Source organism: Polypterus senegalus, unplaced genomic scaffold (genome assembly GCF_016835505.1).
Source record: "Polypterus senegalus isolate Bchr_013 unplaced genomic scaffold, ASM1683550v1 scaffold_2334, whole genome shotgun sequence".
NCBI classification, from domain to species: domain Eukaryota; kingdom Metazoa; phylum Chordata; class Cladistia; order Polypteriformes; family Polypteridae; genus Polypterus; species Polypterus senegalus.
The window spans coordinates 6,102-30,650 of NW_024381365.1; the positions used below are offsets into that span (position 1 = coordinate 6,102).

The 24,549-nt window shown below is 38.2% G+C and overlaps 1 long non-coding RNA gene across 1 annotated transcript; it reads right to left on the bottom strand.

Moving 5' to 3' along the window:
- Positions 1–1,155: 1,155 nt before the first annotated feature.
- On the bottom strand, positions 1,156–24,367 carry LOC120520579. The gene is made up of 4 exons (XR_005631881.1): positions 24,324–24,367; positions 16,005–16,046; positions 8,711–8,752; positions 1,156–1,288 (listed from the first exon to the last, which is right to left on the bottom strand). It is a non-coding gene; the product is annotated as an uncharacterized LOC120520579 (long non-coding RNA).
- Between the last annotated feature and the right edge of the window lie 182 nt (positions 24,368–24,549).

Here is a 24,549-nt window from a genome sequence, read left to right on the forward strand (position 1 = left end):
TCCCATACACTGGTGCAATGCAAACTTTAGAGCAAAGATACGGTCAACCAAGACAGTTAGTTCAACGTGAATTGAAGTCAATTCTGAACACTCCAGCCTTACGGCCAGGTGATGCTCAAGGCTTTGAGGACTTTGCTACTGATGTCAATACTTTGGTGGGCATTCTTAACACTATGGATGGGCCTGCTAGAGCTGAACTACAGTATGGATCTCATGTAGAAGACTTGCTAGCTAAACTGCTTGTGAACTACTGTATAGAGACTCATTTATAGAATACTACTTTAATAAACACATTATTATGAGTGACAGTGCCAGAACATACTCTACTAGACCTTGCAGAGTGGCTTGACCAGAAAGCTCAGGCCATACAGATATGCAGATGTGCACGGAAGCAGTTAAAGGACAGCCCTACCGAAGAGAACAGAAGCTCTTCAAGTCTACAAGGACCAAGACCATTTTGCCCTTATTGCAATAACCGTGAACATTACCTCAATGCTTGTGAAACTTTCAGCAAATTGAGCCACACAGAAAAGGTGAAATGGGTTGAGGAACAAGATTGATGTTGGAGGAGCTGCCGAGGTCACAAACAGGATAGTTGTACACTTATGAAATCCTGTTCAACATGCGGAGGTCCATATTTACCTGTACTTCATGACATTGCTTCTGCTACAGAGAATCAGAGCATTCTTACAGTAAGTACATCATCACCTAGTATTAATGTCAATCAAATCAGCCACTTAGGCAGGGTGATGCTAAAGGTAGTCCCAGTATGGCTATGGAGTAGATCAAGAATATTAGATACACATGCTGTGTTAGATGATGGATCTGAGAGGACAATTCTGCCAGTAGCTGCCAAGCAACTTGGACTGAAAGGAGCTGAGGAGATCTTGTCATTGAGAACAATAAGACATGATATTATTCAATTGAAAGGTGCTGCTGTCTCCTTCGAGATATTTGCCCAAGCAGGCCCGAAAGTAAAATATTGTATTCAAAGAGCTTTTACTGCCAATAAACTGAACCTGGCTGAGCAATATTGCCCCATTGAAGTACTGAAAAGAAAGCATAAACACTTAAAGATTATTGCTCTTGGCTCACAGAATTGCACAGAAACACAGGAGATTGTAGAGACAGGAACTTTATTTAAACAAACATATCAAACAAAAGTCTTTCAAAAGTAAAATGAACTCTGTGTGAAGACATATTGTTATTAAATGAACAGACGAACATCTTCCTCTTCATAACAAGCTTGCATGTCGGGAGCGGGATCCCCAACAGGAGCAGAGGATTTCTGGGGGAGGAGAGAGAGACAAAGCAATGAGCAAACAGGACAGGTGCTGCACAAGCTTTTAAATATACGAAGCGCTGTACGAGAAGCAGATCATGTGACATAGCTGCAGAAGCTAACGGAGCAACCAGGAGGTAAACTGTGTTTCCATTGTATCAGCGTTTAAGAGGGGGTTTCGGAGGCGCAACCGTGACTTCTAGGGATGCGTTCAGCCCCCTTCTTTAAAAGATATACCAATGCATGGCTTCAGTAGAGTTCAACCCCTGCATCTCATAGGGTCAGATTACCCTCAGCTGATTACTTCTACTGCTCCAGTTCGGTGGGAACCTCCTGGGGGCTCTATAGCAGTACAGACACTACTAGGCTGGATAGTCCAAGAGCCCACAACCTTTTTGCAACGCCCTTCAAATGAAAGTTCTTGTCTCCAAACCACATTACTCTCTCCCACTCAAGAACTGCATCATCATGTGGAGAGGCTTTGGTAGTTTAATATATTGCCACACAGGAACGAAAGGGAGATCATCTGCTCAAAGCAGGACAAAGCTGCACTGGACACTCTGGAGGAAAAAACAACTTATATCATAGTCAATGACATGAGTCACTATGCACCACCACTCCTGTGGAAGAATGATGCTACCCTCCTTCATGCACCACCTTCAGCTATGGCTCTTTTAAGAGCCACAGAGGTCCGCCTACTCAATACTCCAGAACTGGCAGCTGTGTATAGCAAAGAAATACACAAGCTTATAGAGGAAGGTCTTGTGGTGAAGATACCAACGGAAGAAGCTGAGAGGTCTCAATCATAATACGTTCCTCACCATATTGTACAGCACAATGGTAAGGCCAGGGTTGTGTTCAACTGCTCTTACAGGTACCAGCAAATTAATCTAAATGGGAACCTTTTGCCTGGACCAACATTAGGTCCATCACTACTTGGAGTACTGCTCAGGTTCCGAGAGCACAACATTGCAATAAGTGGAGATATACGGGTGATGTGTCACCAGTTCTGGTTACTTCCAAAAGATCAATGTTTTAATGTATTCTTGTAGAGCAAAACTAATATTTAGGTCTGAGATAGCATTAAAACATCGTATGTTGTTTGTGCAGATAATAAGTCTCTTGAAGTGCTGAGAGAGTGACAGACTGTGTTATTCCTAAGGCACCTGTGTGGTTTAAAGTGCCAGAGGTTAACCATCTGTGTGTGTGTCATTCAGAGGGCACTGTCGATTTTCATTGTGTATGTGTATACCTATGTATGCGTGTGGTAATCGTAAGGTGCGTGTGGTAATCGTAAGGTGCAAGAGTAGACGAACCCGGTAACTAACTTGATGAGTACACTTACCCTTGGGAAAAAAAAAAGGTAAAGGGTAAGTAGAGGGAAATACTACGATAATTCAGCTTCTAACTGTGAAGAGGTTTTAAATGTGTCTAAAGATATTTCTTTCCAGGAATGCAGCTTTGGTAGTCTTGTTGCTATTAATTGATTTTCTTGAGTGGATTGGAAACACTTTCAGATTGCAAGTTGTATTCAAGGTACATTTAAAAACAAAAGTCACTGAGTGCCTTATAGAATATGATCTCAAAATTAGAACTGGATGTACCTTTAAACCAGGGATGCCCACACTTTTTCGGCTTGCGAGCTACTTTTAAAATGACCAGGTCGAAATGATCTACCTACATTAAAAATGCTACATATATATATATATATTTTAGTTCCCTCTCCTTTCTCTTTCTCAGATCGTTTTTTGGAAGGAAATCAGTTTTATAGTTTTTATGAACAGTTCGAAAGTGCCTTTCCACATTTTCCTTTTTTGGAATGGCAATGATAGATTGACAGATCAGACAAATGCACTTCGATTGTGACATTGTGAGAGAAAAAAATCCTCTTCCAATTCCATATCCAGCCCATACCCTCCCCAAACAATTTTTTTTAAATCCCTCCTTTAGTCGATATAAATTGGAAGGCTAACTAGATGACTTAGATAGCCGGAGTTTTGCAGAAGTTTGCACGTTTGTTCGTGCGTGCGGGATGATCAGTGTGTTAGGATATATGATATACTAACATTTAAAAAACTTTTTTTTGAATGCAACCCGATCTACCTGCACTACCTTTGCGATCTACTGTTCGATTACTAATCGACACATTGGGCACCTGCTTTAAACACTCTGTGCTATCAATCAGAAGTTTCACAAAAATGCTACACAGAAAAAATTATGCGTACATCACTGTCTAAGGACAAAATAAAGCAGACTTTTGTCATGCTTCATGGAGGTAGAGAAAATATAACCAAGAGGGTTTGACACTTGGCAAAAACATTATAATAATATTTAAAGTGTAGGTAAACGTTTTTTTATTGTACTGAATTACTATTTAAATTAAATTCATGCACTTTTTCACAGTGTCTAAAATGAGGGGTGGGGGTCTAACATTACCTTTGTGCATTTCACCCTGCCCGCATCTTTCCTTTGACTTTATGCCACCATATATATTTATGTCACGCTCTTTTGTTCAGCTACCATGACCTCACAGAAGTCTTCTGGCTAAGCTGAGAAAACGCATGGAAAAATTTCTTGATTTAAGATCATAAATCAAAATAGTTATGGAAGTGAGCAGAAATTTCAGAAAACAACTGGTTGACGTATTTCTAGTTCATTGTGTAAATAACACAGGAAATGAATGCATTTAATCTTAAATTGCAAGGTCCATATCAGCGGATTGCAGTAATTTTGTGAATTTCCCCTTGGGATTAATAAAGTATCTGTCTATCTAATATACAGCACTGTGAAGGCATTCATCATCAAAATAAAACTTTGGAAAAGACAACTTTCAGGGAATAACTTTTCTCAATTGCAAGCATGCCTATCCTTGTTACAAAATATTACTAGTTATCGAATTACAGAAAGTATACTGCTACCATAAAAGGGGTAGCACTATACCCTTTGACCCACTGATGTCAGTTGTCAGAATACACAATGTCACTTTTAAACTGTTTGAAGACACTTTCTCTGGCAGTGTAGATAGTGTTTCTAATCACCTACAGATGGAACTTATTGACTGTCGTTGAACAGTCAGCTAAAGCTGTAATTCAGGGGTGCAAAAGGAGACCAAGCCAGGATCAGACAGATTCTTTGAGAAATACTTTTTCACAGACATCTACCCTCCTAAAGAAGACGATACATCATTTGAGCAGTACACATGCACACAACGTACTGTTTTCCACTATGAAAATTAAATTGAAGCACAGATATACACTAAGGGATGCTCACCATGCACGAGTTTTGGGGTCTTTTGTGTAAATGGTGCATACTCACAAAAATGTTGCATACCCCCATTTCCACGCAGTCTTCGAGATGTATAAAAATTAAACTTGGCGTAAAGCCACACACAATTTCACCGAAGCCCCTCATCTTGCAAACACACTTGTCTGCTTGGTTATGCAAACTGATGGCACCCAGCGTCAAGGCAGTGCTACTGTTTGTGTGGTCTCCTTTTTTTCAGATTTGCATTAATGACACAGGATTTATCACGTTTATCGAAATTAATTGTGTACCGTTTACAAATTTAAGGCACTTGATTGTAATCATTCTGTAAAAATACTGTATAATGATGCACGCAATGGCCAAACTATTTCAACTTCGATAGCTGCTTTAGGGCTGTTACTCTCAGTGTACTACTCAGAGTATGTTAACCCACTGAGTCTGTTTGTGGAATCAAAGCCGTACAGTAGCTGATTGGAAAGCCTTGGAAGACATTTAAAGTACTGTACATGCTGTAGTCTCAGGAAGGCCAAAAGCCTTTGCATGGATTGCATTCAGCCACGCACAGAGTGTATTTGAACTTCTTTCATCCGGAAAACGCTTCATAGCTTTTCCTGCATGGACCTCAAGGCTCAGAAACAGTTCAATCTGTCTATCAAGTGCTCCCGGTAGAACAGTTTCAAGTTATAATTACTTCACGATTAACTCTACAACTTTATTATTACACAACCTAAGCCACTTTATGAGCCATGTGCACTATCTGCACTATATTTTTATGTTGTACTATTCTACTTATTCTTTCATATGATATATTTTTCATTGTTTTTATTATTATTGTTATTTTTAGGAAAATTAAATTTATGGAGGATTTGTATATTGAATCTCATTGTACTGTACAATGAAAATGAAGGAATTCGACAGAAGAGAGTGCATATTTGTAGATGAAGACTGGCTTCAAGTCAATTTAGGTTTCTAAGAGCTATCTTCTTGGAACTGTGAGCTGTTTGAATACTAGGAAGTATACTTGATATTTTTTGATGAAATGCATTAAAGTATTATATTACATTTTACAGATAAATTATTAACTACATTTAAATAATGTGTACTGTTAATAATTAAACATGTGCAGACAAGGGGGCACAGCAGTAGTGATGAGTTGGCGCCCAATCCAGGTATTGATCCTCCCTTGTGTTGTACGCTTTCTGGGACTGGTGCGACCCTGGATAGATAAATGGATGGAATAATTCAACATGTATTACCAAGATTTTTCAATGTTCCTAAACAGTCTTGAAAAATCTGCATTCTAAGCTTACGGTTGGGGATGCATTTAATACAGAGCTTATATTGTGGCGATTGGTTATGTGGAGAGAAAAAAATGGACGGACAGGATTTGGGGGTATTTGAAAGACACAGTACTGCTGCAATAAATTATTTCATCCAGGGTTGCGTGCATCCCAGAAAATATGTTGCTGGAAGCAGGACAAATCCCTGGACGGGAGAGGCACAAACAATTCTGGATGGAGTGGAAGTAGGAATTATTCTGGATGGGGTTTGGAGGCAGAAACAATACCTGGACAGGGGAGGCAGGAACAATTCTTGGACGGGGCACTACCTAATCGCTACCATTGCCCCACTGTCTCCCCATGTTTAGTACGTACTTTAATGCATTTCTTTATGAAAATTATATCAAGTATAAATATTAGTATTTTAAAATGTTGAGAGAGCTGTAATATAATAAATGTAATGTATTCTGTGTGGCGATCCGTGCCTTTACGCTCCTGTGTGTAAAAGAGAAAGACCATTTAAGAAGCACACAGTGATTCACACACATAAAATGCAAACCATTTAACGTGCTGCTTTAGTTATGATGGGATTTGAGAAATTTTAGTAAATTAAACATTGATTTTAAAATGAAGGTTACAATGTTCTACTTTAATTACAAAATATACCACCAGATTAAAGTGAAAATTTTCAGATTTAAGTCAACATTTCGATTTCTTTCTTCTTCATTGTCGCAGTTTTTTTTTTTTTTTTACAATTCCGTATGACACCCAGACGGTGGGTCGAGTTTCACTGAGTAGGACCTCCACTTGGAGGATAGCATCTTGCAGTTGATGGAGATTTGTGGGATGCACATCCAGGGCACAGCTCCCGTTCCACCACATCCAAAAGATGCTCTATTGGGTTGAGATCTGGTAACTGTGGGGCCATTTTGTACAGTGAACTCATTGTCATGTTTATCCATCCATCCATCCATTGTCCAACCTGCACGGGGGTCTGCTGGAGCCAATCCCAGCCAACACAGGGCACAAGGCAGGAACCAATCCTGGGCACAGGACACACACAAACACAACCACACACCAAGCACACACTAGGGCCAATTTTAGAATTGCCAATCCACGTAACCGGCACGTCTTTGGACTGTGGGAGGAAACCGGAGCGCTCGGAGGAAACCCACGCAGAACACGGGAGAATATGCAAACTCCCCGCAGAGAGAGACCCGGGAAGCGAACCCAGGTCCCCTAACTGCAAGGCAGCAGCGCTACCACTCGCCACCGTGCCCTTGTCATGTTCAAGAAACCAATTTGAAATGATTCGAGCTTTGTGACATGGTGCATTATCCTGCTGGAAGTAGCCATCAGAGGATGAGTACAAGGTGGTCATGGTCAGAAACAATGCTCAGGTAGCCCGTGGCATTTAAACGATGCCCAATTGGCACTAAGGGGCCTAAAGTGTGCCAAGAAAACATCCCCCACACCATTACACCACAGCCACCAGCCTGCACAGTGGTAACAAGGCATGTTCTCATTCTGTTTACGCCAAATTCTGACTCTACCATTTGAATGTCTCAACAGAATTCGAGACTCATCAGACCAGGCAACATTTTTCCAGCCTTCAATTGTCCAATTTTGGTGAGCTTGTGCAAATTGTAGCCTCTTTTTCCTATTTGCAGTGGAGATAAGTGGTACCCGGTGGGGTCTTCTGCTGTTGTAGCCCATCCGCCTCAAGGTTGTGCGTGTTATGGCTTCACAAATACTTTGCTGCATACCTCGGTTGTAACAGTAGTTATTTCAGTCAAAGTTGCTCTTCTATCAGCTTGAATCAGTCGGCCCATTCTCCTCTGACCTCTAGCATCAACAAGGCATTTTAAGCCCACAGGACTGCCGCATACTGGATGTTTTTCCCTTTTCACACCATTCTTTGTAAACCCAAGAAATGGTTGTGGGTGAAAATCCAAGTAACTGAGCAGATTGTGAAATACTCAGACCGGCTCGTCTGGCACCAACAACCATGCCACGCTCAGAATTGCTTAAAATACCTTTCTCTCCCATTCTGACATTCAGTTTGGAGTTCAGGAGATTTTCTTGACCAGGACAACACCCCTAAATGCATTGAAGCAACTGCCATGTGATTGGTTGATTAGATAATTGCATTAATGAGAAATTGAACAGGTGTTCCTAATAATCCTTTAGGTGAGTGTATCAGGAAAAACTTCACTTTATAATTAACTACTCGCAAAGGATGTCAATTGCCTATGGAAACATATTATTACTAAGAGTACTATATAATGCCTGAACATTACTTTGCATGGAATAGAGGAAGGTAACAACTGTTCTTTATTCATAACATTCTGTTTTATCTGCTGTATCTGTTATATTAGTGGTGATTAGTAGAATAACTGTGCTGGCTCTCATACTCTATGTGAGTATTGTGGTTTGAACTTTGAAATTTTGACATAGAGAGACCTGGTTTAGGAAATTAACTACGGTTGCAAAATAGGCTAGAAGACAAATAACAAATTTTTCATGCAATGAGTGACCAACAAAAGAGACAACCTTCCCGTTAGGTGAGGGCACAATCCTCTGGAGCAAAAATTTTCACCTCATATTTCCCAGTGCAGAATCAATTAATCAATTAATCATATGCAGAAGGTTAATAATGCCCATCATGAGGGCAAGAGTATCCCAGTTCCTATTTCTGGTAGTACCCCTGGCAGCCAAATGTTCTGAACTACATATTTTTAAATTGCTGAAGCTTTTCATCATCAGATTGAACAAATCATATAAAATTTGGTTATGTTTGCAATGGTAATTTATTTTATAAATACAAAAAGGTCTTCTAGAGAGGAAAAATGCATCAATAAAATAAAGTATTAATTTACTGTACCTGACATTCCCTTTCCAGGTTTCGGGTCCTAATAGTTTGTTCCTAAGAAAACATAAATAAACATTATGCAGTACGTGTCTCAAAATAAATTAGGTTTGTTCTAAAAATCATACATTATAAAATTTAAATTGCTAAATTTGGCATCACAGAAAAGGCAAAACGACAACAATATTACTGAAAATTTATGTTAGATTTATAATATTCCTTTTTGGTAAAACAAGTCATTAAAAGCAATTCCGCAACATTTAAAAAATTAAAAGCTACAATATTTGTACAGTTTAATAGATTTAAGTTGTCTGGACTGTTAATGACAAAGTAACTTTGAAGCAGTTAGATGTTTATAAAATATACTTTAAGAAGTTGAATATGTATAAACCGAAGACACCAGTTTTGGAGAAGAACCTCAAGCCATCTGTGAAGTATGTTTGTGAAATGTTATTGTTTGGGGTTACTTTGCTTACTCAGGGCCTGAGCAACTTCATCACTGAGCTGTAAATTCTGCATCATATCAAAGTATGCTTCAGTAGATTGTGAGGCCTTCTATTCGAAAGTTGAATTTGAAACGCCAATGGACCCTTCAGTACAATAATGATCTGAAGCACACTAGCAAATCCACTAAGGAATGGCTCCAAAAAGAAGAAAGTGATGGTTATGGACTGGCCTAGGGAAAGCCCTGATATGAATCCCACTGAAAAGTTGTAGGACCATTTGAAACGGGCAGTACCTGGAAGAAAACCCGCTAACATCTTACAACTGAAGAAATTTTGCAGCTGAAGTGGTCAAAAATTTCACTGAGTTGATGTCATAAAAACAGTTGAGCAGTTATGCAAAATGCCTACAAGAAGTCATCCCTACTAATACGGGCAATATCAAGTTCTGAAATCAAGGGTGTGCTTACTTTTTTCCCCCAGCAGATCCACAGTAGATGATTACATCTACAGATATTTCTGTTAAATAAATAACTTAAAAGGTACATTTTTCTTGTGTTTTATTCAAGTATATCACCTTTAACGGTAGGTACAGTTTGCATGAAGATCTACTGTTTGCATGTTCAAATATGTAGAAAACGTCAAGCGTTTCCATGGGGTATACTTACTTTTTCAAAAGACTGTACATATCATTTAGTGCCTTAAGAAGAGAAAGTGACGAATTGAAGACCTCACCTGTCTTGTACAGACACTTTTGTAAAGGTACAGGGCCAGTGATACTTACATAAGTAGATTCGGGGACAGTCAATAACAAGAACAAATATTTTAAAAAAGCAAATAGTGTGTGCACTTATGTATATACTTGCAAATACTATTTTGTATATTGTATATACTTTTATATATACTGTTCTGAAGATATATGGAAGTAAGAATTTCATTGTGCTATGTACTGTACACAAAACAATAAACTTGAAAACTAACAATATTAAGCACAGCTTGGAGCAAAATTCTGCAATGATTGGAGCCAATCAACAATATCTATTTTACATGGACGTTATCGTCATCAATTGGCTCAGCCCCAACTGACATTAAATACAAATGACAACCGTTACAAAGTTTCATTGTTAAATGTGTTACTGCTCTCAGAAAGCTGGTTTCCTCTGACAGTGTTATAGTAGAAGTCTTTTGTGCACTGAGCTGTGTCGAGTGCTGCATTGTTCGAAAAGGTTTAGTAGGTTAGGTTGTAGATTTCAGTGCCTCTCTTTACTTTTGGCAGGTAATTATGTCTTTCATCCATATTTGTAGCATCTACAGTAACTCTTGATAATTCACTTGTAGCACATTTAAACCAGTTAGAAAGCATCTAAATGTTATATCAATTTGTGCATTTACAGAGTACCATAATCGGGGAAATACTTCATGTACCAGTTTAGTAATCTTGGCAGGAAATCCTTTCAAGCTTTTGTTCACCCAGCTCCATGCAAACTCTGTTCTTTTAAAAGTCATTAACAAAATGAATAAGTGGATTTTTCAAAGTAATTTTTTTCTGTTAAGATGATCTAATTAAATTTGATAGAATTAACCAATATAAATACTTAATAAATTGCAAAATATTTTAAATAAATCCAAGTTAAACTTTGTTAAAATTACAAGAGTAAAAAATTTTGTGAATTTCCCCTTGGGATTAATAAAGTATCTATCTATCTAAAATAAGCTGTTAACTTTAATTGTATTCATTAGCTGTTTTACAAGCTCTCAGGCTTTTCAACCTCTGCTTTGTTGCAGCAGCTTCCGATTTCTCCCTGTCTTCACGGAAGTAGCTTCTATTTTGAGTATTCTGAGTTTAATTAAACCTTTGGATATTTACATAAACAAAATAGTATAAAGGCAGCCTGAGGGTTAGTGCCTCACAGTTTCAATATTCTGGGTTCAAATCCTAGACTGAAGACTAATAGTGGAATTTATAAAGCCCTGTTATTAACTGTACTCTATATCTAAAGAACAACATCCTGTAACTATATTATTACCAAATATTACTTCAGTTGCCACTGACTTACATGGTACAGGGTATAATAAACAATAACAATACTTAGCTTCTGTTATGGTGTATAAAATCTACAAATTATTCTCTATTTTTATTACATTTTGCTCACTCCCAACAAGATGAATTCAGATCCAGGACACTTGCATAGGTATTCCAATATCAAAAGCATATCTTCCTCCCTTATACCTACCTCACTTTTATAACAGCTGTTCACAACAACAACAACATTTATTTATATAGCACATTTTCATACAAACAGTAGCTCAAAGTGCTTTGCATAATAAAAAATAGAAAAAAAGACAATAAGAAAACAAAATAAAAAAACATTAATTAACATCGAATAAGAGTAAGGTCCAATGGCCAGGGGGGACAGAAAAAACAAAAAAAAAGCTCCAGACGGCTGGATAAAAAAATAAAATCTGTAGGGATTCCAGACCATGTGACCGCCCAGTCCCCCCTGGGCAAATAGTGCTAAATTGGTTTTACACCCTGGGAAAGGAAGATTTGCTGATACCTCAGGCTATTGATTACATTTTGGATGGACACCTGGGAGAGCAATTTGGTTTACAATCTTGGAAAGGAAGATATGCCGATACCTCATACAACATCAAACAACTTTATTATTTGGTTAAAAATAGATTAAAGAGTTTGAGCAAAATTCCTCCATCTTATTGACAGCCAGCCAATCAGGTGCATGCAACAATTATGTGTTGTGAAACCATGATAGAATTTTATAGTAAACTAACCAACCCGCGGCGTACAATTCGCCTCATAATCAGGACGGTTATTTAACGATTTTTAAGCATAGGGAGAAATTAACATTTGAAAAATCGGTAATGTAATAAATCAGCAAGAAAAGCAACATTGTAACAATACACAGAACAAACCAACACACAATCGTTCCTTGACTGAAAACTAGCGGAATGGCATCGCGCCTTCTCCTGCCAGACGGAGGGACGGGCTCGACGAAGCTCAGGCGCAGAGGGTGGAATAGGAGAAGAGAAGGACGTCTATTCCGCTCCCTCTGTCATGCTAGTCTGCTGATTTCTCGTTCAGTATGCACTGCCTGCTCATGTGCCCACCTCCAACTCGTCACCTGAGTCGTTGTTGTCTTTGCACAGTCCAGATGCACCTGTGACTCACGTAGACTTTTTATTGCTCTGTGCGGTTTTGGCTGCTTTTCTATATATAATCCACCAAGACACCCGACCACGGTAGTAGCGAGGTTGGAGGGGGGTGTGTACAAAGGGTAGGGATGTAATCAGTGAGAGCGTATGAGTCGCACCTAGTGGGAATTCCACGGTTTGCAGCCCAAAAAGGGTTCAACGGCTACCCACGCCTCTCTGCGCCGGGTACACACACGCTCAATCTCATGCATAATTATGTATTGAATGCTAAACACTTCTGGAAAGACACGGTTGTCTAAAACAGGTTGGTGAGAGAACACAACAGTAAGTGAATGAAAAGATGGAGCTTTGGAGACAGCAAAATACAACAGAATAGTAAACCCGCGGCATAACAAACGCTGCATAATTACTTATTGATGGTTGAACACTTCTGGAAAGACACAGGGACACCCCTCGCAAACTGTTCTACACGCCACATACAGCGATTCACATCCGCGACATGATTTTTCCTAGATGGTCCTGTTGCGTCCCACCCTCGCACTCAAAGCATACACACTGCCTGATCATGTGCCCGGTCGCAAGAGAAACTCACGGAGAGCCGCCCACCAGCTGCCTGTGTGTGCCTCTGTCTGTGCGCGGCTTTCTCTTGCGCTGCCTCTGTGTGAACCGGTCAGGCACAGAGAAGGTCAGCTGCTGAGAGAGCATCTCGACTGTTACAGGGCCTGCATTGGTGAAGCAGGTGAGACGGTAATGAAACAGAGGCTTATTGGTTTTTAAAGACTGCTTCCTTCATTGTGTTTAAACCTTAGGTTTAAAGGATTGTTTTAAGGATCCCATGGGATACCCCTTGCAAACTGTTTTACACGCTGCATATAGCGATTCACTTCCGGAAGAAACATGCCACTATGAATAGTCAACGTGGCTCAGAGTTGCATGTGGACTCTACGACAGAAGAAAATAAAGAATGCCGGTTTTCCTGTGTCATCGCGTCCGAGTTGGTGGGCGTGGTTCTGCGAGTTGTCGTCGTATCCAATGGTCTTAGAGTTGGTGGGCGTGGCTCCTTTCTGCGTGCGCCATGGGCATCTTACTTGTTGGCGGCTTAGTGTATCCACGTCCCTTCCGCCGTGCTTTCCATGGGTGTCTTGCCTTAGAAAATTTTATATATATTTATAGATATGCCTCATCTGAAGAGCGACATAGGAGGGAGGAAGAAGAAGAGACGAAGACATCAGGACAAGAGAACAGAGCGACGTCAGAAGAGGCGTCAACAACGTGCGCCAATTCCATCTGATCGTTGGAAAAATATATAATGAACAGCTGCGAGTGCTAGATCACAAGCAGTCTTCGACATTCATCCTTCTCATCTTTACTTTTTCGTAAGCGTTTTCTAAATACGAAATATATCCAGACTTTACTAAGACAGTGTTCTCCCCAGAATTTATTTTCAGCGGTGTCATGAAAAGTAGTTGGGTGGGGTATGACAGGGAAATTTGGTGGTGGAGAAAATAAAATGTGCATTATTTTTATTAGTTAATTATTCATTATTTTCCAATGCTTATTATGACTTTCTTTTTTAAGGTTTGACACTTGTGCCACAATATTTTTATTAAATTTAATAAGTTTGCAATTCAGAATACTACAACCCTAAAATAAATTTTAAATAACAATTGTTATGACATAAACCAAGAGGCCCAATTATTGTCGCTGTCAGGAAGAAAAGTGAAAATAATGAAAAAAAAGTATGGGAAACCTAATGAAAAGAAATAATAAAATATTCTTCAAAGCCAACTTGCATATGCAGAATGTGTCTTCAGTTAAATATTATTTTTTCTTCTTTTCTTCCTAGAGGCCAAGTTGCCTGCAGCTTTCACATAATCAAAGTTCCAAGTATCTGGTACTCCAAGGAGATCAGCATGAAATTATTTAGCATGCTTTGATTCATGCGATTTCGCAAACATGTCTTGATTCTTTTAAGGGCAGAAAACCCCCTTTCACCTTCAGCTGTGCTCAATGGGATCACTAGCCCAATATGAGCTAGTCTGGCTAAATTTGGAAACTACTCTGAGTTGTTGCCATTTTTACTAAAATCTGTTTTGGACTGAAGTCTTTGTATGATTGACTTATGATCATTTTTGGCACAACTGTCCAATCTTGCCTGCTACTTTCATATTTTAAAATTGGAGGGCTACCATAATGATCGAAAATCTGAACCCTGGTCCAATGTGCAACTGGCATGTGTCTGAGTCTTATATCCTTCTGAGCTTAACCTTAAAAGCTGACGCTGTTATTTTATTATTCACTATGATAAAATGTATTTCTTGTCCTTTATATATAACCAATTAAGAGAAGTGCTATATTTATGGCATAACCTTTTTGTCTATCAAATGCTCCCAGAAGAACAGTTTCAACTTATAAATTACAATTACCTCACTATTCACTCTACAACTGTAATATTACACAACCTGAGCCACTTTATGAGCCATGTGCACTATCTGCACCATATTTTTATGTTGTACTATTATACTTGTTCTTTCATATGGTATATGTTTAATTATTTGTAATATTGTTATTTTATAGGAAAATAAATTTACAGAGCATTTGCATATTGAATCTTATTGTACTGTACAATGAAAATGAAGGTTTCGACAGAAGAGAGCGCATATTTATAGATGATGAAGACTAACTTCAAGTCAATTTAGTTTTCTAAGAGCTATCTTCTTGGAGCTGTGTGCTGTTTGAATACTAGGATGTATACTGGATATTTTTTGATGAAATGCATTAAAGTATGCATTCCATCACGTTCCTTTTGTTGCTCATGCCACTGCCTAAGCCACCAAAAAAACACAGTTTCATTCATCAGGAATTTTTGTGCATACACATTTTTTTGTTTTTGTCCATACGCCATGTTTTAGTGTGAATTATACGCACGTTTCTGTACATGAAGACCCTGGTGATTACTGCTGCAGCCTTTTAACTTAGTATTCCAAATGTGTCTGAACAGAAGCATAGGCAACTATCTGGAAAAACTTCATTTTATAATTAACTATTAAGCAAAGGATGTCAATTGCCTATGGAAACATATTATTACCAAGAGTACTATATCATGCATGAACATTACTTTGCATGGAATAGAGGAAGGTAACAATTGTTCTTTATTCATAACATTCTGTTTTATCTGCTATATCTGTTATATTAGTGGTGATTAGTAAAATAACTGTGCTGGCTCTAATACTCTACGTGAGTATTGTGGTTTGAACTCTGAAATGTTGACATAGAGAGACCTGGTTTAGGAAATTAACTACGGTTGTAAAATAGGCTAGAAGACAAATAACTAATTTTTCATGCAATGAGTGACCAACAAAAGAGATAACCTTCCGTTGTTAGGTGAGGGCACACTCCTCTGGAGCCAAAATTTTCACCTCGTATTTCCCATTGCAGAATCAATCAATCAATTAATCATATGCAGAAGGTTAATGCCCATCATGAGGGCAAGAGTATCCCAGTTCCTATTTCTGGTAGTACCCCTGGCAGCCAAATGTTCTGAACTACATCTTTGAAATTGCTGAATCTTTTAATCATCAGATTGAACAAATCATATAAAATTTGGTTATGTTTGCAATGGTATTTTATAAATACCAAATGGTCTTCTAGAGAGAAAAAATGCATCAATAAAATAAAGTATTAATTTACTGTACCTGAAATTCCCTTTCCAGGTGCTGATTCATAACAGTTTGTTCCTAAGAAAACATAAATAAACATTATGAAGTACATGTCTCAAAGTAAATTAGGTTTGTTCTGAAAATCATACATTACAAAATTTAAACTGCTAAATTTGGCATGACAGAAAAGGCAAAATGACAACAATATTACTGAAAATTTATGTTAGATTTATAATATTTCTTTTTGGTAAAACAAGTCAATAAAAGCAATACCGCAACATTTAAAAAATTATAAGCTACAATATTTGTACAGTTTAATAGATTTAAGTTGTATGGACTGTTAATGAGAAAGTAACTTTGAAGCAGTTAGATGTTTATAAAATATACTTTCCGAAGTTGAATAAGTATAAACCGAAGACACCAGTTTTGGAGAAGAACCTCAAGTCATCTGTGAAGTATGTTTGTGAAATGTTATTGTTTGGGATTACTTTGCTGACTCATGGCCTGGGTAAATTCATCAAGTCAACTGTAAATTCTGCCTCATATCAAAGTATGCTTCAGTAGATTGTGAGGCCTTCTATTCGAAAGTTGAATTTGAAACGCCAATGGACTCTTCAGTACAATAACAATCTGAAGCACACTAGCAAATCCACTAAGGAATGGCTCCAAAAAGAAGAAATTGATGGTTATGGACTGGCCTAGGAAAGCCCTGATATGAATCCCACTGAAAAGTTGTGGGAGCATTTGAAACGGGCAGTACCTGGAAGAAAACCCACTAACATCTTACAACTGAAGAAATTTTGCAGCTGAAGTGGTCAAAAATTTCACTGAGTTGATGTCATAAAAACAGTTGAGCAGTTATGCAAAATGCCTACAAAGAAGTCATCCCTACTAATACGGGCAATATCAAGTTCTGAAATCAAGGGTGTGCTTACTTTTTTCCCCCAGCAGATCCACAGTAGATGATTACATCTACAGATATTTCTGTTAAATAAATAACTTAAAAGGTACATTTTTCTTGTGTTTTATTCAAGTATATCACCTTTAACGGTACGTACAGTTTGCATGAAGATCTACTGTTTGCATGTTCAAATATGTAGAAACGTCAAGAGTTTCCATGGGATATACTTACTTTTTCAAAATACTGTACATACCATTTAGTACCTTAGGAAGATAAAGTGACTAACTGAAGATCTCACCTGTCTTGTACAGACACTTTTGTAAAGGTACAGGGCCAGTGATACTTACATAAGTAGATTCAGGGGACAGTTAATAACAAGAACAAATATTTTAAAAAGCAAATAGTATGTGCATTTATGTATATCGTATATACTTTAATATATACTGTTCTGAAGATACATGGAAGTAAAATTTCATTGTGCTATGTACTGAACACAAAACAATAAACTTGAAAACTAACAATATTAAGCACAGCTTGGAGCAAAATTCTACAATGATTGGAGCCAATCAACAATATCTATTTTACATGGGCGTTATCGTCAACCATTGGCTCAGCCCCAACTGACATCAAATGCAAATGACAACCGTTACAAAGTTCCATTGTTAAATGTGTTACTGCTATCAGAAAGCTGGTTTCCTCTGACAGTGTTATAGTAGAAGTCTTTTGTGCACTGAGCTGTGTAGAGTGCTGCATTGCTTTCGAAAGGTTTGGTAGGTTAGTTTGCAGATTTCAGTGCCCCTCTTTACTTTTGGCAGGTAATTATATGTCTTTCATCCATATTTGTAGCACCTACAGTAACTCTTGATAATTCACTTGTACTACATTAAAACCAGTTAGAAAGCATCTAAATCTTATATCAATTTGTGCATTTACAGTGTGCCATAATCGGGAAATACTTCATGTACCAGTTTAGTAATCTTGGCAGGAAATCCTATCAAGCTTTCATTCACCCAGCTCCTTGCAAACTTAAATTTGTTAGAATTAATAACCAATATAAATACTGAATAAATTGCAAAAAATTTTAAATAAATCCAGGTTAAACTTTATTAAAATTACAAGAGTAACTTTAATTGTATCCATTAGCTGTTTTATATGCGCCTCTGGCTTTTCAACCTCTGCTTTGTTGCAGCAGCTTCCGATTTCTCCCTGTCTTCACGGAAGAAAGTAGTTTCTATTTTGAGTATTCTGAGTTTAATTAAACCTTTGGATATTTACATAAACAAAATAGTATACAGTCCCTGACAAAAGTCTTGTCGCTTGTGTACAAACTGACCTGAAGTGCCGCTAAAATATATTTCTAATCAAGATTTTGTTGAATGGTGTGGGCACGGTGGCGCAATGGTAGCGCTGCTGCCTCGCAGTTAGGAGACCCGGGTTCGCTTCCCGGGTCCTCCCGGCGTGGAGCTTGCATGTTCTCCCCGTGTCTCGCGTGGGTTTCCTCCCACAGTCCAAAGACATGCTGGTTAGGTGGATTGGCGATTCTAAATTGGCCCTAGTATGTGTTTGGTGTGTGGGTGTGTTTGTGTGTGTCCTGCAGTGGGTTGGCACCCTGCCCAGGATTGTTTCCCACCTTGTGCCCAGCAGACCCCCGTGACCCTGTTTTCGGATTTAGCAGGTTGGAAAATGGATGGATGGATTTTGTTACAAGAAATGGGTCATTTTAATCCCATCAGCTTTTGTAATAATGTTTCAGTGCAAAACGAAACTGACAAAAAGTATTCTAATATTCACAGCTTGGTAAAGCCTACTGAGTCAAATTTTGGCAAGACATAAGTGTTGTCACCTTGTCATATGAGCTTCACCTGTGACTAATAATGGATCAATTAGGTCTCAGGTGTGTATAAAAAGAACCCCAGTACACTAGACCTTCACATCAACTGCAACTAGACCTCTGCCTAAGATTCACCCTGAGACTAAAGTGTTGATTATCAAGAGGCTGAAGACCAAATCCACTGCTGATGTGGCAAACACCTTCAATGTGTCTCAGCGTCAAGTTCAGAGGATAAAAAAGATTTGAAGAGACTGGAGAAGTTTTTGACAAGCCCAGGTCAGGAAGACCCATAAGACAACTGCTCAAGAGTCCGGACCATTTGTTGGCTCGAAAATCCAAGGCCAGCCCATTTTCCACTGCAGCAGAGCTCCATGAGACCTGGTCACCTGAACTCCCTGTGTCAACCAGAACAGTTTGTCGGATTCTGTCTCGAAATGGCCTCCATGGTCGAATCAGTGCCCATAAGCCAGCACTAAACAAAAGACAATTGAAAAACCGTGTGGCATTTACCAAGGCCCACAGCCTGCTAAAAGGATGGACGCTGGAAAAGTGTCAGAAGGTGAATTTTTTAGATGAATCCTTTGTTGAATTACACCACAGTCACCGAAAATATTGCAGGACTACTGGAACCCACATGGAGCCGAGATTTACCCAGAAAACAGTGAAGTTTGGTGGAGGCAAAATCATGGTCTGGGGTTACATCCAGTATGGGGGTATGCAAGGGAAATGCAGGGTGGAAGGCAACATCAATAGTCTAAAATACCAAGAAATCTTAGCTACCTCTTATATTCCCAACCATAAAAAAGGCCAAATTCTGCAGCAGGATGGTGCTCCATCGCATACTTCCATCTCCACATCAAAGTTCCTTAAAGCAAAAAAGATCAAGATGCTCCAGGATTGGCTAGCCCAATCACCAGACATGAACATCATTGAGCATATGTGGGGTAGGATGAAAGAGGAAGCATGGAAGACGAAACCAAAGAATATTGATGAACTCTGGGAGGCATGCAATACTGTTTTCTTTGCTATTCCTGATGACTTCATCAATAAATTGTATGAATCCTTGCCAAACCTCATGGATGCTGTCCTTGAAGCTCATGGAAGTCATACAAGATATTAAATTTGGATCTCACAGCACCACTACTTAATTTGCTGACATATTTTTGGATTTGCATTAAAGTTGTTCATTTTCTGTATGGCGACAACACTTTTGTTTTGCCCAAATTTGACCTTTCTGTCTTGATTAAATGATAAATCTTTTTTCAGAGAAACTAATTTATTTCAGTGCATTAAACATCATTTGGGAGGGCTTTAGCTTTTCACATGAGCTATTTCTACCACCAGTTGATTAATTAAAAGTCAGGTTAATAGCAGGAGTTTATACAAAACAGAGAAGCGACAAGACTTTTGTCAGGGACTGTAAAGGCAGCCTGAGGGTTAGTGCCTCACAGTTTCAATATTCTGGGTTCAAATCCTAGACTGAAGACTGTAATAGTGGAATTTATGAAGCCCTCTTATTAACTGTACTCTGTATCTAAAGAACAACATCCTGTAACTATATTATTACTAAATATTACTTCAGTTGCCAAAGACTTACATGGTATAGGGTATAATAAACAACAATACTTAGCTTCTGTTATGGTGTACTAGCAAAATACCCACGCTTCGCAGCGGAGAAGTAGTGTGTTAAAGAAGTAATGAAAAAGAAAAGGAAACATTTTGAAAATAGCGTAACATGATTGTCAATGTAATTGTTTTGTCACTGTTGTGAGTGATGAGTGTTGCTGTCATATATATATATATATATATATAGCAAAATACCAACCAAGCGATGTCATGTGTTAAAGTTATGAAAAGAAAAGGAAACATTTTAAATATAACGTAACATGATTGTCAAAGTAATTGTTTGTGTATTTGGTGGCAGCGTCACAAAGTTGTTTTCGTAGCTGCATCAGAAAATGTACCACACGTCTGACACGCCTCCTTTTACTGTTTTCTCACAGCTTGGATTGCTGCTGTCATATATACATACACACACACACACACACACACACACACATATACACATACATACATATTATATATATATATATATATATATATATATATATATATATATATACACATATATATCTTCATATCTACATATCTATATACATACCTATCTACATCATATATACACACACATACATACACACACACAAATTATATGTGTGTGTGTGTGTGTATATGTATATATATATATATATATATATATATATACACACACTACATATATATACACATACATATACTTGTGTGTATGTTTGTATGTGTCTATATGTGTGTGTATAGCTTTGGTCACTGAGTGCAAGGGAAAAATAATAAAATATAGTCTATAAGTTATTAAACAGTAAAACATTAGCGTTTTAAGAAGTACAGGTACATTGAGCACTACTGGAGTGGTTGCAGGGTAAACTACATTTTAAAGACTGTGTAACACAACAGGTAAGTAACTAACAGCAGCTAAAATGTATATGGATCATCTCTCGGTAGTAGATCCCTTTTGAAAGGCGCTACACGACGGCTGTGGTATAGAAATTACATTTTCTATGTGAGCGCTCAAATTTGTGCCTCTGGTAATGTGCCTTACCGGCATTTAAAGAAAATTAGTTTTGTGTCCTCTGCAGTGTTAAGAGAGAAAGGCTTTGGTTTGGGATAAAAGGAAAAAGGTGTAAAGAAAGGAAAGTTGCCTTTTCTTTTATATAGTATAGAGAGATGTGTTAAGCTGGCGCTATGATCGCCTTTTGGGGACAGTCGCGGTGGGTCTTGTGTAGACTGGTGAGACGCCCCGCCATTAATCGGCTGTGATGGCACTGTCAGTCCTCCACTTCAGTGTGTCTTCATAATCCGAGGTGAGGACCTGATAATCGATACGTGCAAAAGAAAGTGTGAATCGCCTTAATATTATTTTGCCGTGGTGTAGAAAAGGGGTCCCGTGTTTGCACTTGTCTGGGCTATAGCGCAGGGGAGGATGAAAAAATTAAAAGTGCTCACTTTGACTTAAGGCAGAAGCGCAGTCAGCGTCTCAAAGGCGTCAAAGCTACTCAGCTGGCTGCTCGACTTTTGCTGGGCAGGAGACCCCTTTTGTACAACACCTCATGATATCAAAAGTCTCAGCGCTCTTTGGAGGTCAATTCATATATTATATATATAGCAAAATACCAGCCTCGAGAGAAGTAGTGTGTTAAAGAAGTAATGAAAAGAAAAGGAAACATTTTAATAATAGCGTAACATGATTGACATTGTCATGAGTGTTGCTGTCATATATATGCCTGCCTAAATAAGTCACCCTCGCTTTCTTACTTTTTACCGCTCATTTAATCATGGCTAATGGCGGAAAAATTATAAAATGGAAGGAGGATGGCTTTACCAAAACAATTATTGATGGTAATCGATTATTCATAAAGCTTGAATTGGTGATCTGTTTTTCTGTGTTAACCTCATATTTTTCATACTTCTTCTCAAACTAAGGTGGTGCGAGGGTAAAATGAATCGGGATGCGCTGATCAATGTAATCGTGTACCAGGAAATCATGCATTGACAAAAGCTCCCCTTTGCTTGTAATGCAAAGTGTGATTAAATGCATTATTTTTAGCGCTATGGAGCACATGCATCGAAGCTTCTCAGCTGTGCTTGTGCTAAGAAAAGGAAAGATTTTAAAAATAACGTAACACGATTGTCAATGTAACCTTTTGTAAGTAGTGCCTGGAGGATTCAGTGTGGAGAAACTCTAGAGACAGCGTGTATTAACTTGTGGATTTTTCTGTGAGTATTTGGTGGCAGTCTGACGAAGTTGCTTCGAAGACGGCGTTAGCTGGAGCTCAGCTCAGAGTAAATGAGATGAATGGGAGGAGATGATGACGACTCCCCACCCGCCTTTAACTGTCAATCCCCACAAACACAGTCTCTCGAATTTGCATAAGCACACCCCTTCACCTACAATTTTAACTTAGTTACAAAGTGATCAAAACTCTCGCTTATATCCTGCGTCCTCTCATTAAACTTGTATCCCGCATTACCTGTGGGCATGTGAAACGCCAGCGGTAGCCTGTCTATGAACTTAATTTAAAGTTTAGGTTTACACCTTGCTTTCTTTCCGAGGTAGCAGCACTCATGAATATGGTAGTATATGTCACTCGCTGCTTCTTATTGTTTCGCTGCCTTCTCAATTATATAATGCATGTTTTCTTAAGCGCTTTTGGAGGTCTTCCTGGTTTTCTACGCCTCGCTGACAGTCAGTTCACGTGATTACGTGGGAGGCGTGATGATGTCACACGAAACTCCCCCACGTCATTCCAGCTCAACTCCATTACAGTTAATGGAGAAAAATACCTTCCAGTTATGACCATTAGGCATAGAATTTCGAAATGAAACCTGCCCAACTTTTGTAAGTAAGCTGTAAGGAATGAGCCTGCCAAATTTCAGCCTTCTACCTACACGGGAAGTTGGAGAATTAGTGATGAGTGAGTGAGTGAGTGAGTGAGGGCTTTGCCTTTTATTAGTATAGATAAAATCTACAAATTATTCTCTATTTTTATTACATTTGCTGACTCCCAACAAGATGAATTTAGATTCAGGACACTTGTATAGGTATTATAATATCAAAAGCATATCTTCCTCCCTTATACCTCACTTTTATAACAGCTGTTCAGAACATAGTGCTAAATTGGTTTTACCCCCTGGGAAAGGAAGATTTGCTGATACCTCAGGCTACTGATTACATTTTGATGGACACCTGGGAGAGCAATTTGGTTTACAATCTTGGAAAGGAAGATATGCCGATACCTCATACAACATCAAACAACTTTATTATTTGGGTAAAAATAGATTAAAGAGTTTGAGCAAAATTCCTCCATCTTATTGACAGCCAGCCAATCAGGTGCATGAAACAATTATGTGTTGTGAAACCATGATAGAATTTTATAGTAAACTATCCAACCTGCGGCGTACCATTCACACGCATAATCAGGCCGTTTTTTAACGAATTTTATTACTAAGAGTACTATATAATGCATGAACATTACTTTGCATGGAATAGAGGAAGGTAACAATAGTTTTTTATTCATAACATTGTTTTATCTGCTATATCTGTTATATTAGTGGTGATTAGTAAAATAACTGTGCTGGCTCATACTCTACGTGAGTATTGTGGTTTGAACTCTGAAATTTTGACATAGAGAGACCTGGTTTAATAAATTAACTATGGTTGTAAAATAGGCTAGAAGACAAATAACTAATTTTTCATGGAATGAGTGACCAACAAAAGACACAACCTTCCGTAAGTTAGGTGACGGCACACTGCTCTGGAGCCAAAATTTTCAACTCATCTTTCCCATTGCAGAATTAATCATATGCAGGTTAATGCCCATCATGAGGGCAAGAGAATCCCAGTTCCTATTTCTGGTAGTACCCCTGGCAGCCAAATGTTCTGAACTACATCTTTTAAATTGCTGAAGCTTAATCATCAGATTGAACAAATCATATAAAATTTGGGTATGTTTGCAATGGTATTTTATAAATAACAAATGGTCTTCTAGAGAGGAAAAATGCATCAAAAAAATAAAGTATTAATTTACTGTACCTGAAATTCCCTTTCCAGGTTTTGGATCGCAATCATTTTTTTCTAAGAAAACATAATTAAACATTATAAAGTACAAGTCTCAAAACAAATTAGGTTTGTTCTAAAAATCATATATTAAAAAATTTTAATTGCTAAATTTGGCATCACAGAAAAGGCAAAACGACAATAATATTACTGAAAATTTATGTTAAGATTTATAATATTCCTTTTGGTAAAACAAGTCAAT